This window comes from Stigmatopora argus, chromosome 20 (genome assembly GCF_051989625.1).
Source record: "Stigmatopora argus isolate UIUO_Sarg chromosome 20, RoL_Sarg_1.0, whole genome shotgun sequence".
NCBI classification, from domain to species: Eukaryota; Metazoa; Chordata; class Actinopteri; order Syngnathiformes; family Syngnathidae; genus Stigmatopora; species Stigmatopora argus.
In genome coordinates, this window is record NC_135406.1 from 4,370,747 (window position 1) to 4,382,998 (window position 12,252).

General features: G+C 43.6%; 1 long non-coding RNA gene across 2 annotated transcripts in view; it reads left to right on the forward strand.

Moving 5' to 3' along the window:
* Window positions 1-1,340: 1,340 nt before the first annotated feature.
* Window positions 1,341-12,252, forward strand: part of LOC144065312 (uncharacterized) — an 80,381-nt gene continuing 69,469 nt past the window's right edge. The window contains exons 1-2 of one of the 2 annotated variants that reach the window (XR_013297131.1): window positions 1,341-1,382; window positions 2,082-2,135. This is a non-coding gene — a long non-coding RNA (uncharacterized LOC144065312). Of the gene's footprint in view, window positions 1,383-2,078; window positions 2,136-12,252 lie in introns of both variants that reach the window. The other variant, XR_013297130.1, reaches the window with a different exon arrangement.

Genomic DNA, 12,252 nt, shown 5'->3' on the forward strand with positions numbered 1-12,252 from the left:
TCTTTTACTCCTACTACTATGACTACGACTATTACTACTATGACTACTACTGCTACTACTGCTACTACTACTAAAACAACAACAACTACTACTACTATTACTGCCAGCTACTACTACTACTACTGTTGCTACTACTACTACTACTACTACTACTACTACCACTACCACTACCACTACCACTACCACTTCCACTATCACTACCACTACAACTACCACTATCAGTACTACAACTACTAATGCTTCTACTACTACTACTAATACTACTACTACTAGTACTACTACTATCACTACCACTACTACTATTACTACTACTACTAGTACTACTACTACAACTACTACTACTGCTGCTACTACTACTGCTGCTGCCACTACTACTACTACTAAAACTGCAACTACTACTAGTACTACTACTACTAAAACTTCAACTGCAACTACTGCTACTACTGCTGCTAATACTACAACTACTACTACTACAACTACTTCTACTACTACTTCTACTACTACTACTTCTACTACTACTACTTCTACTACTACTACTACTTCTACTACTACTACTTCTACTACTACTACTTCTACTACTACTACTTCTACTACTACTACTTCTACTACTACTTCTACTACTACTACTTCTACTACTACTATTATCATGACCACAACCACTACTACTACTACTATGAATATCACTACCAGTACTACTACTACTACTACTACTACTACTACTACTATGAATATCACTACCAGTACTACTACTACTACTACTACTATGAATATCACTACCACTAATGCTACTACTACCACTACTGCTACTACTACCACTACTATTGCTGCGACTACTGCTACTACTACCACTACTATTGCTGCGACTACTGCTACTATTGCTGCGACTACTGCTACTACTACCACTACTATTGCTGCAACTACTACTACTACTACCACAGTATACAAATGTTGCTTTTCCATTGTTTTGTTGTTGTTTCATTAGAGTCCAGATTTATTAGCATTCCGGAACAACATCCGTAATTACCTTGAAGCAATTAAAATGGATTTAAATGTAGAAAAAACACTTTATTGGATATCTTAATGTCCACATGTGGGTCATGATGTGTTCACACTTGCACAATCTCGTCGTAAAATGCTGCCGTGCTGTGATGATTGCTCTATAAATGGAAGTAGTTAAAGACACTCATCGTTGTTTGTCACGTAGTGCATAGGAGGGTGCTGGAGGTTTTCCTGGGGAGAGAACTTTTTCCATGACGCCACCGTGGCTATGCAGAAAAAAATCGCTAGAGGGCACAAGCTCCCCTAATCGTATTGTTTCTGTCCATCTTGTTTCCAGAGGAAGAAATTTCAGCAGGTGATAATGCGTGCACATCACACAGCAGGTAATCAAATAATACAAATTGATTCTAATTCCATTATTAAAGCATGAAAAACAATGATTAAGCTCTTAAAAAATTGACTTTTTAGTCGGGTTTTGTAATCTATCACGAGATAAAGTGAAGGATGATATTGTTAATCATGAAATGCGTTGCACCTGTGACAGCTTTGTCATGAATGTTTGTTGAAATAGTGAATTTAAAAAAACAACCTTTCAATATACATTGCTTCTCGTCACTTATATAAAAATGGATTTAAATCATAATTGTTGCATAAGATGAAGTCACCCAAGTCTTGAACAAGAAGTCAACTATGATAACATATTTAATGAGTATTTTGCACTGTCAATTCTTATAAAGCACAATTCCCCCGAATACTTTCCATGCTTTTCTCTATGAAAACAATTACGAGGAATAAAATACACTACATTTTGAGCACTTTATCAAATGTATAGATATGTTTACCCACACTATGTACATCATAGCCCACAAATAGCGCACTGTACAGCGAATGGGGAGTGATTTCCAAAACAGCCTAAATGTTTGGAGCCATAATGGCGCCTCAAAGCGTTGGGAAGGCCGCCAGCGCCATGATGCCATTTCCTGTTCGCCGCACTTTATTTTTTTTTATTTGCTCGTCTGCATTTTTTTTATTTAAAAACTGACTTTACTCTGTGTGTGTGTGTGTGTGTGTGGGCATAGCAGCTGTAAGACTACAAGGACCATTGTGGACCGGACCCCCCAGCCCACCCCTCACATGTGAGTTTCAAGACCCCAACACACTCAACCGCAAATTTAATTGAAATGGTTTTAATAGTAAATGTATATTATATGTATGTATGTGGTCACCTTGGAGTAACTACCCGCACGTAACTTTGATGTGGCAGACATTAGTCCTTGGCTGAGGGCCAGCAGCCAATCAGAATCCTCCCAAAGGATTATGGGGGAAAAAGGCAGTATTATGTATTTTCTGTATCTGCTATGTTTTTTGTTTAAATATAATGTAATAAGGGTACTTGTTAATTAGCTTTCTGAAAAGTGGGTAGGGTTCTGGTGCTAATTAACAATTGGGTTGGTACATAACTGCCAGTAGATGGCAGAAATATGCTTTTTTTAAATTATTATTATGATTAGAGAGGTTTGATGAAGAAAATTTTGGTCAAATCAATGTAATTTATATATATAAAAAACAATTGGTTCAAATAGCTCACCAATGACAATTTCGGCCATGTTGAAATGGTAAATATTTATTTTATTTTTACCTCAGGCAAAGAAATAGGTCATAATGACCAGTTTGGGTTTAAGATACTGTATTTTCTCACGTATATGCTGTATTTGTCACTCAAAAAATAATGACTGAATCGAGGATACGGCTTATATGCGCACAAATTAGACTTGACGTGCACGAAATGGCAATATAATAACCATGTGCAATTACGGCTTGGTTTTTTTACTACCACTACTGCTACTACTACCACTACTGCTACTACTACTTCTACTACTACTGCTTCTGCTGCTGCTGCTGCTACTACTACTACCACTACTGCGACTACTACTACTGCTGCTGCTACTACTAGTATTACTACTGCTACTACTGCTACTACTACTACAACAACTACTACCACTACTACTTCTACTACTACTATGACTATCACTACCACTACCACTACTGCTACTACTACTGCTACTACTGCTACTACTGCTACTACTACCAATACTGCTACTACTACTACTGCTGCTACTACTACCACTACTGCTACTACTACCACTACTGCTACTACTACCACTACTGCTACTACTACCACTACTGCTACTACTACCACTACTGCTACTACTACCACTACTGCTACTACTACCACTACTGCTACCACTACTGCTACTACTACCACTACTGCTACTACTCCTATTACTACTACTACCACTACTGCTACTACTATTACTACTACTACTACTACTACCACTACTGCTACTACTACTACTACTGCTGCTGCTACTACTGCCACTACTACTACAACTACTACTACTGCTACTACTACTATTACTACTGCTACTACTACTACTATTACTACTGCTACTACTGCTACTACTACTACAACAACTACTACTTCTACTACTATTACTATGACTATCACTATCACTACCACTACTGCTACTACTACTACTACCACCACTACTGCTACTACCACTACTGCTACTACTACTACTGCTACTACTACCACTACTGCTACTGCTACTACTACTACCACTACCACTACTACCACTACTACCACTACTACCACTACTACCACTACTACCACTACTACCACTACTACCACTACTACCACTACTACCACTACTACCACTACTACCACTACTACTACTACTACTACTTCTACTACTACCACCACAGTATACAAATGTTGCTTTTACACCGTTTTGTTGTTTTTTGTTAGAGTTTTACCGTTTAGCCATTTAGCAGGCAATAATATTTGGAAAAATGAAGGGCGAGGACTGGTCTTTTTAATCGTTCCGTGCCCCCTTCTTAATACAATAACCATGTGCAATTACGGCTTGGTTTTTGGTCCAATCGTGGCGGCGTCCAGGTGAAACGACTCCTTCAGACCGTGTCAAACGACGGCGGTGCTTTTGTTATAGTTTCAAGCGTGGACCCAGTTAATTTTTTACAGGCCGCCAACAATATAGCCTTTCTTCCTGCGAGGAATGGGAGCCATATGGAGGCGCCGTTACTGTACCTGCGCCCCCGTACAGACGCCACATTGTACTGTACAATGGCGGCAGAGAGCAGGATGGCGCGGGAAGCCTTTTTTTTTTTTTCGTTCTTTCTGTGTGTGATGTGCAGCTTAACACCCGCTTTCAAGGTGATTTGTTAGTCTATTCGCGTTGACGCTGGCGTCCCGCTGGCTTGGAACTCAGCAGCTCTGCGGGCGAGAAACTCCATGATGAAAGCGAGGGGGCGGCGGGTGCGTGGGTAGAGGGGGTGACGCACCCAACTCGTGATAATAAGGTGTTACTTTACGGCTCCGGCAAGGGTCAAAGGTAAGGAGAGAAGGATTTAGTGAGTCGCTAATGCTCGGCTAATCAATATTGTTTTATTGGCGCCGTAAATCAGAAGGCGGTGCCTAAAAGGGTTGGCGAGCGATGCATCATAAGATTAAAACGTATTTGTTTTGCTCCTCAAGTCCAAATATGACATCACATCTTTATGGCTCCAAAAGCGACAAGTAAGTGCTGTCATCGCGGCGACAGACCTGGGGAGGGCGGGGCTTGGAGGTCAGAACCCGCCGATGACATCAACGGCGAAGAAAGTGGCGTTTCGGTGGCGGGTCAGGTGTTTGATTTGTTCTGTGACGCCATTTCCTCATAGCATGCCCGCCGGCGCCAGAAAAAAAAAAGTCTATGTTGGACCGGATACATTTACGGGTTTATTAGGAACGCGCTGAATGAAGGTAGGCCAAGTCAAGGTGGTACTCGGACGTTTCGTCGAAAGACGTTTGTTAGAACGGACGTTTGGTCGACCGGACGTTTGGTCGAACGGACGTTTGGTCGAACGGACGTTTGGTAGAACGGATGTTTGGTAGAACGGATGTTTGGTAGAACGGACGTTTGGTTGAACGGACGTTTGGTCGACCGGACGTTTGGTCGACCGGACGTTTGGTAGAAGAGAGAGTGAGTTTAATATCTAAATATCTAATATCAAAATATCAACAGTCTCTGTCATAATTTGACAGCGAGCGAACCCGGCGAACAAACGTCCGTTCTACCAAACGTCCGTTCGACCAAACGTCCGTTCGACCAAACGTCCGTTCTACCAAACGTCCGTTCTACCAAACGTCCGTTCTACCAAACGTCCGTTCTACCAAACGTCCGTTCTACCAAACGTCCGTTCTACCAAACCTCCGTTCTACCAAACCTCCGTTCTACCAAACCTCCGTTCTACCAAACGTCCGTTCTACCAAACGTCCGTTCGACCAAACGTCCGTTCGACCAAACGTCCGTTCGACCAAACGTCCGTTCGACCAAACGTCCGTTCTACCAAACGTCCGTTCTACCAAACGTCCGTTCTACCAAACGTCCGTTCTACCAACCATCGGTTCTACCAAACGTCCGTTCTACCAAACGTCCGTTCGACCAAACGTTCACTCTACCAAACATCCGGTCGACCAAACGTCCGGGGACCAAACGTCCGTTCAACCAAACGTCTTTCGACGAAACGTCTGGTCACGAGTCAAGGTACATCGACACCAAATGCGATGACATCACGTCACGCCTGCTGTCTTCCAGGCTTGGCTTCTCCTCCTCCGGATGTACTGTTGTGTCTTCAGCGCACATGTGGAAATATGTTTGTGATTAATGTGGTCATCATTCATGGTCGCATGCCGCTGATGTTTTTTGTCGGCGTACAAAGACTCATGACAGAAGAGGAATTCTTCGCCGCTCACCGCAAGCATTCGGTTCGCACGTCTGGCGACGCCAGCGTTTGCGGCCGTCTCTTGGTCGACCTCGCCGCCATTTTCGCCGGGTGAAGCCCTCGAGGACCTTGAGGAAGAGGACGAGGCCGACGCTCGATGATTGAGTCCATTTGTTGTCCGCGGCGGCGGCGGCGGCGGCGCAGGAAGGAGCTCCTCTGGCCCCGCGGCCTTGGACGGAGAACGGGGAGGAATGCGTGAGGAAATGAGAAAAGAACTCGGGAGATGAAAGTGGCGAGGACAAACACGGAATGATACTGGACAGGCCGCCTCCTGGTCTTCCCACCTGGATTAAGACGAAACGTTGGCAATCCGAATCACTTCATCACTCGGAGATTCGACGGCCCGCTTGGAAAATGTCAAATATGAAAGAGCAAAGTTCTCATTTCCTCCCGAACGGGCTTGCCGGAGTCTTACGCGGAATGCTAATGATTTGTTTTAGCCTCGGGGAGGTTCAATAGCCGCATTCAAAGGTTTCATAAAGGAGAGCTCAACGTGATTCCTTGACCTCTTCTGATACCTCACTGATGTCATGCGACCTTCCCGTCGACCTTTTCTCGCTGTCTTTCATTTCCCCCCCCCCCCCCCCCCGTCTTCGGAAATCGACATCAGACGGCCGTGCGCGAATCGAGAACGCACGACTTGCACTCCCGCGTTTCACTTGCACGACAAGTCAACTCATTTTATACCAATCAGCGAGATTCACCAAACCACCTCAACAAGGGGGATCGAAATTGAATTGAAGAGTTTCAGTTACCATAATTTCTCGCATATAATTTGTCTACACCACATGTGTCAAAGTGGCGGCCCAGGGGCCAAATCTGGACCGCCGTATCATTTTGTGTGGCCCGGGAAAGTAAATCATGAGTGCCGACTTTCAGTTTTCGGATCAAATTAAAATGAAGAGTATAGCTGTATATAAAATTCCCTGATTTTCCCCCTTTTAAATTAATAATTGTAATTTTTTAATCATTTTTTTCTGTGTTTTTAGTTCAAAAATCATTTAGTAAAATCTAAAAACATATTTAAAAAAAGCTAAAATAAACATTGTTTTAGATCTATAAAAAACTGAATATTCAGAGCTTTTAATCCATTTATTTAAAAAAATCTAAATATTATATCTAAAACGGTCCGGCCCACATGAAATCGAGTTGACGTTAACGCGACCCGTGAACCAACCCGAGTCTGACACCCTTGGTCTATACCCTTTCGGAATCTGCAATCGTGGAATCGATTTATACAGTATCGCAGAAATACCACGTGCCCTTCAAAGTAAGACATTTGTACTTCCTATTAAAACCATGAATATGGAGGTGAAAATTGTGAATCAGGGGGCGTCTTATACAAGAGATATATTCAAATTCAACCATTTTAAGGCAATTTTAAGGGTACGGCTTATACGCGAAGGCGGCTTATATGCGAGAAAATACGGTAATCCTTCCTAAAATGGTTTCCTGTCGCTACCTCGATCTGTAGGTAAAAGTATTCAGTTCCGAATAATTAGCAAACTTGCTGGAAATGTTTAGGTTATAAAACGGGTTGCCAAATTTGGGGTTCATGAGGCCAACCCACTACACGGATCCCTTCCTCCTGAAAACACAGGAAAGTTGGCTCTTAGATTTCTGCATTTTCATCCGTGGAGACGACAAAGAAGAAGAAGAGATGCTGTTTTTGTTTTGAGAAATTTACTGTCCACATTCAAGCTTGTCAAAGTGGCGCCGAACTGCAGTCGGGGACAGATAAAGTTCATAAAAATTCTTCAAAAAGTCATTAGGAAAGTCCGGAATGATCATTCACTCGTTTCTGACTCCCTAAGCACTACATTGGGATTGCAGTTGACTTTTTAATGAACCTTCAAGGAGAGATTCATGTTAGCTTCCTGGTAGAGCCACCTCGCCACCGCCACCGCCACCATCCTCCTCCTGGTGGCCACGACCGCAAATTCATCCCAGAACAAAAGGCCATTCAAAACCCATCAGTTCATGTCGGAGCCAAAACCCTCGGTATGACTCTCAACATTTCCCAGCGTGCTTCACTTCACCCCCAAAGCATCAACGACGGCCGGCGGCGTCCCCGTTTGTTTTGACAACTCCGCCCACCGTCCTGTTTGTCGACAGCGGTTGCCGCGGCGACCCGCCGACCCTCCGGATCGATCAAAGACCCGTTAGCGGAAACGCAGACTTGTCATTGGATGGCACGACCTTCAAAGATGCGTTGCTGCGTTGTGTTACCACGGCAACTGGGGAGATGGATTCACAAAGGGGGACGGCGGAAAATGGTTTGGAAAAGAATTGGAAGGATCTGTCGGCGAGGCAAAACAAAAAACAATAAAAAACAACAAAAAAATCATGTTCATTCTCTCACATGGTCGACCAAACCTCAAAAATGGGTTTTAGAAACCCACCAAAATCTCTCTTCGCCCACCATAATTATGGGCAACTCGGTCTGTGGGGCATCTTAATAAATCAGCCAAAGCATCCAAAAATTCCAGGCGACATGTCGTAAACAACAATGCTCGGTTCTGTTTGAGTCCAGCTATGGTGGTTTCGTGAGCGCCATCCATTTTCTCGCAAATACGCCGTATTTGTCGCAAAAAAAATGTGATAGATCTGAAAATACAACTTCAGGAGCAGGTCAAGAAAGAGTGAGATCAATGTAATAGGAAATAGGTTTATTACCGGACTGCAGGATGGGGAGAGAGCTCGAACAGATGTGAACCGCTCACAGTCTGTTGTCCTTGCAACTCTCTCCGAATGAACAGTGGGTCAGTCTTTATATATTTTCTGTGTTCTGAGTTTTATACGTTCGTTCAGGCGGCCACAATCCATTCGCAAATAGTAGCTAGCTAGCCAGTAGCTAGCGTAACTTTTCCAACACTGCTTTCCATGCTTCGAAAGCTGTGTTGATGTTGATGTTGATGTATACATGCCACAATCCATTGGGTGTATTGACAAAAGAACTACTACATATCCCAGCAGTCACTGCGCAGTACTTTTTCTACGGGAAAATAGTAGAGTCGGGGGTTGCTTGCCGTGGTTGTGAGAGCTGTAGAGGATGTTGTACCCTATCGACTGATTTATTTTATTTTATCATCATAATATTTTTAGTATTGGTCCATATATAAAGCGCACTGGATTATAAGGCGCCCTGTCTATTTTGGGGAAAATTTAAGACTTTTATGTGCGCCTTATAGTCGTGAAAATACGCTATTAAAAAAAGCTAAAATAAACATCATTTTGTGCGGCCCGGGAAAGTAAATCATGAGTACCGACTTTCAGTTTTAGCATCAAATTAAAATGAAGAGTATAGATGTATATTAAATTTCCTAATTTTCCCCCTTTTAAATCAATAATTGTCATTTTTTAATCCATTTTTTTCTGTGTTTTTAGTTCAAAAATCATTTTGTAAAATCTAAAAAATATATAAAAAGCTAAAATAAACATTGTTTTAGATCTATTAAAAAACGAATATTCAGGGTTTTTAATCCAGTTCTTTTAATCCATTTCTAAAAAAAATATCTAAATATTATATCTAAAATGGTCCGGCCCACGTGAAATCGAGTTGACGTTAACGCGGCCCGCGAACCAACCCGAGTCTGACACCCCTGGTGTACAGATTGGAGGCGGAGTTTGGCTGGGGTTAATTTTTTGAGTTAATTTCTCTTAAGATTTGCCTTTCAAAATAAGACATTTGTACTCCCTATTAAAACCATGAAAATGGATGTGAAAATTGTGAATCAGGGGCGTCTTATACAAAAGAAATTGTAAAATTCAACCATTTTAGGGGTGCGGCTTATACGTGGGGGTGGCTAATATGCGAAAAAATACGGTGAAAGGGCAACCTAATCAACTGGGCGCGGGATTGGAAACTCGAGAAAAGTTGGGTGCGATAAGCGAGACAATGAGCGGGGATGTAATGGCGGGCATTACGCGCCACTGATACGTTGAGCGCCGTCAATAGAGACGAAGGTGAATGGACGCCCCGACGATAGGCAGCGCTCGGGTTTCATGGGAAGGGAACGTTTTTGCGAGTGTGGTTTGTACATGGTGAAATCATTAACTCTGCCCGAATCTTGCCTCTCGCCGCCGTTTCCCGTCGCCGAGGCGGCCGGTTAATCACCGCGCCGGGCAGGTGCCCCGTGCACCCCTAAACCAACAGGGAATGTTTGCACGGGGCGCCGGGCCATCGATCAGAAGGGGCGTGACTGACAGTCCGCCAAAGGCGCGCCTGATTGGGAGGCCGCGAGTCGTCAAATGAAGCGAAGCCTAGCTTCGGTATTTTTAGAATCTAGCGGAAATGGAAACGGCCCGGCAAATTTTTCAACTGTCGACAGGAGTTCAAAACAACTTCTAGCCAGTGTGAGTCATTTTCAATTCTTCGTCCTTTCATTCGCTGCCACTTTCCCGCTTCCAACAGATTGGACATGAATAAACGGATTTGATTTTCTCGTTAAGAGCCACGCCATTCGGCGTCTAACATCGTGTTTATTTCGTTGAAAGTTTCCTGCCACGTACCATGCAGAAATATGTTTTTTTTCTGGTCAAATTTTCTGGGTGCTAATAGCTTATGCATTACGGTACCTGATGGGAAGATTTATTGATTGATTAATATTTGGTGAGGTTCATTTCAATGACTGGAATGAATTAACTCATTCTAGGACTTGGGTTAGGGTTAGAGTTAGGGAAAGGGTAAGGGTAAGGGTAAGGGTTAGAGTTAGGGTAAGGGTTAGGGTAAGGGTAAGGGTAAGGGTAAGGGTTAGAGTTAGGGTAAGGGTAAGGGTTAGGGTTAGGGTCAGTGTAAGGGTTAGAGTTAGGGTAAGGGTAAGGGTAAGGGTTAGGGTAAGGGTAAGGGTAAGGGTTAGAGTTAGGGTAAGGGTAAGGGTTAGGGTTAGGGTCAGTGTTAGGGTAAGGGTAAGGGTAAGGGTTAGGGTCAGTGTTAGGGTAAGAGTAAGGGTTAGGGTTAGCGTAAGGGTTAGGGTCAGTGTTAGGGTTAGGTGTGTATCATCATTTTAGGACAATATTTAGTATTTTTACGGGCAAATGAGCTACACGACTTAAGGACATCAAAAATTTAGGGTCATGAAGTAAATGTAATTAATCTTTTTAACTCTGTAGCACATCCTGTACGCGACATAAGCTAAAGAAATGGGGCTAATCAGGCACACACACAAAGGGTGAATGGTGGAAACCAGATGATTGGCATCTAGGCTCTGAGAAAGCCGTCTGGCAATCACACACACACAAACATATACGCACACACACACACATGAAGATAAACCTGCTCTTTCTCTTATCTGAAAACAGAAGAGGAAAAGGAAGACAGGATTCTCTTACAGCGTGGAGACAGTTCTTATCTCCGAGCCCCTTTAAGCGCCTGGCTGTCTCCCCTTTCTCCCCCCTCGGTGTCCCCCAACTCGCCCACCTCGTCTCCCGCTGTGTCCCGGCGTTGTTCTTGGCCTCTCTGGTTACTGTTAAAAGGCCAGAAGAAAAGGCAGCTAGAAAAGGAGGGAATGGTACCATGACCGAGGACAAAAGGGACCACTTAAAACTTCCCCAAGAAGTTGGGGAGTGTGTTTGCATGCCCCCCTATCCCACCCTATCCGGGTGTCCCTTGTCACCTTACTCTCTGAGCATCATCCCTGGATTTTTTTTCCAAAAATCTCCACAAATGTAAACATATTTTTAAAAAATCTCTGTTAGAATTAACATATTTTGCCCGCCAGTTTAAACGAGAGCCCCGCGAAGCCTTAACAGGCCCCCCGTTGGGGGAGTGGCGACCGCTCAAGCCGCCATCTTGGCGGCGTCGCCGGCGTCGGGACGTTTTGTTGCAAAGCTCCTCCCACTACGTACTGTAAAGAGCCCACTAATGATCCCCTCCAGGCTCGGTGGTGCCAGTTAACACCAACACATGTCTGAGGTCACACACCCACCCCCCCAAAGGGGGTGGGGGGGCACCGGAACACCAAATCCTGCTAATACGCATTCCAACATACAGCAACTTTCAAAAGAGGTCAAAGGTCAGAGCCGTTGGCACCTTGTATAAGCTTTTTACAGCCACGCACAAGCACGGATAGAGGTTACACTTTCTCTATTTAATCTTGTTCAACACACACACACACACCTGTAAGGCATGTTTTAATAGCGAGTGGCTGTCAGTAGCGTGTCCAAGTCCTCGTTTTATGGCTCCGTTCCCACACGGCAAGGCGGCGTTGAAGTTGGGATGTTTTTTTTTTAAATTATGTTGATAGGTTTATTAATAGGTATACTTTAATATAATATAAAACAATACAAGGCGTTAACTTGCAAGTGAGAAACAGTCCTGGCTCGTCCTCGCCACCGTGACATTCTAAAGGACCGAATTGCTCTCCTGCCAATTTAAGATATCAAATCAAAACAATTACAAGGTTATCT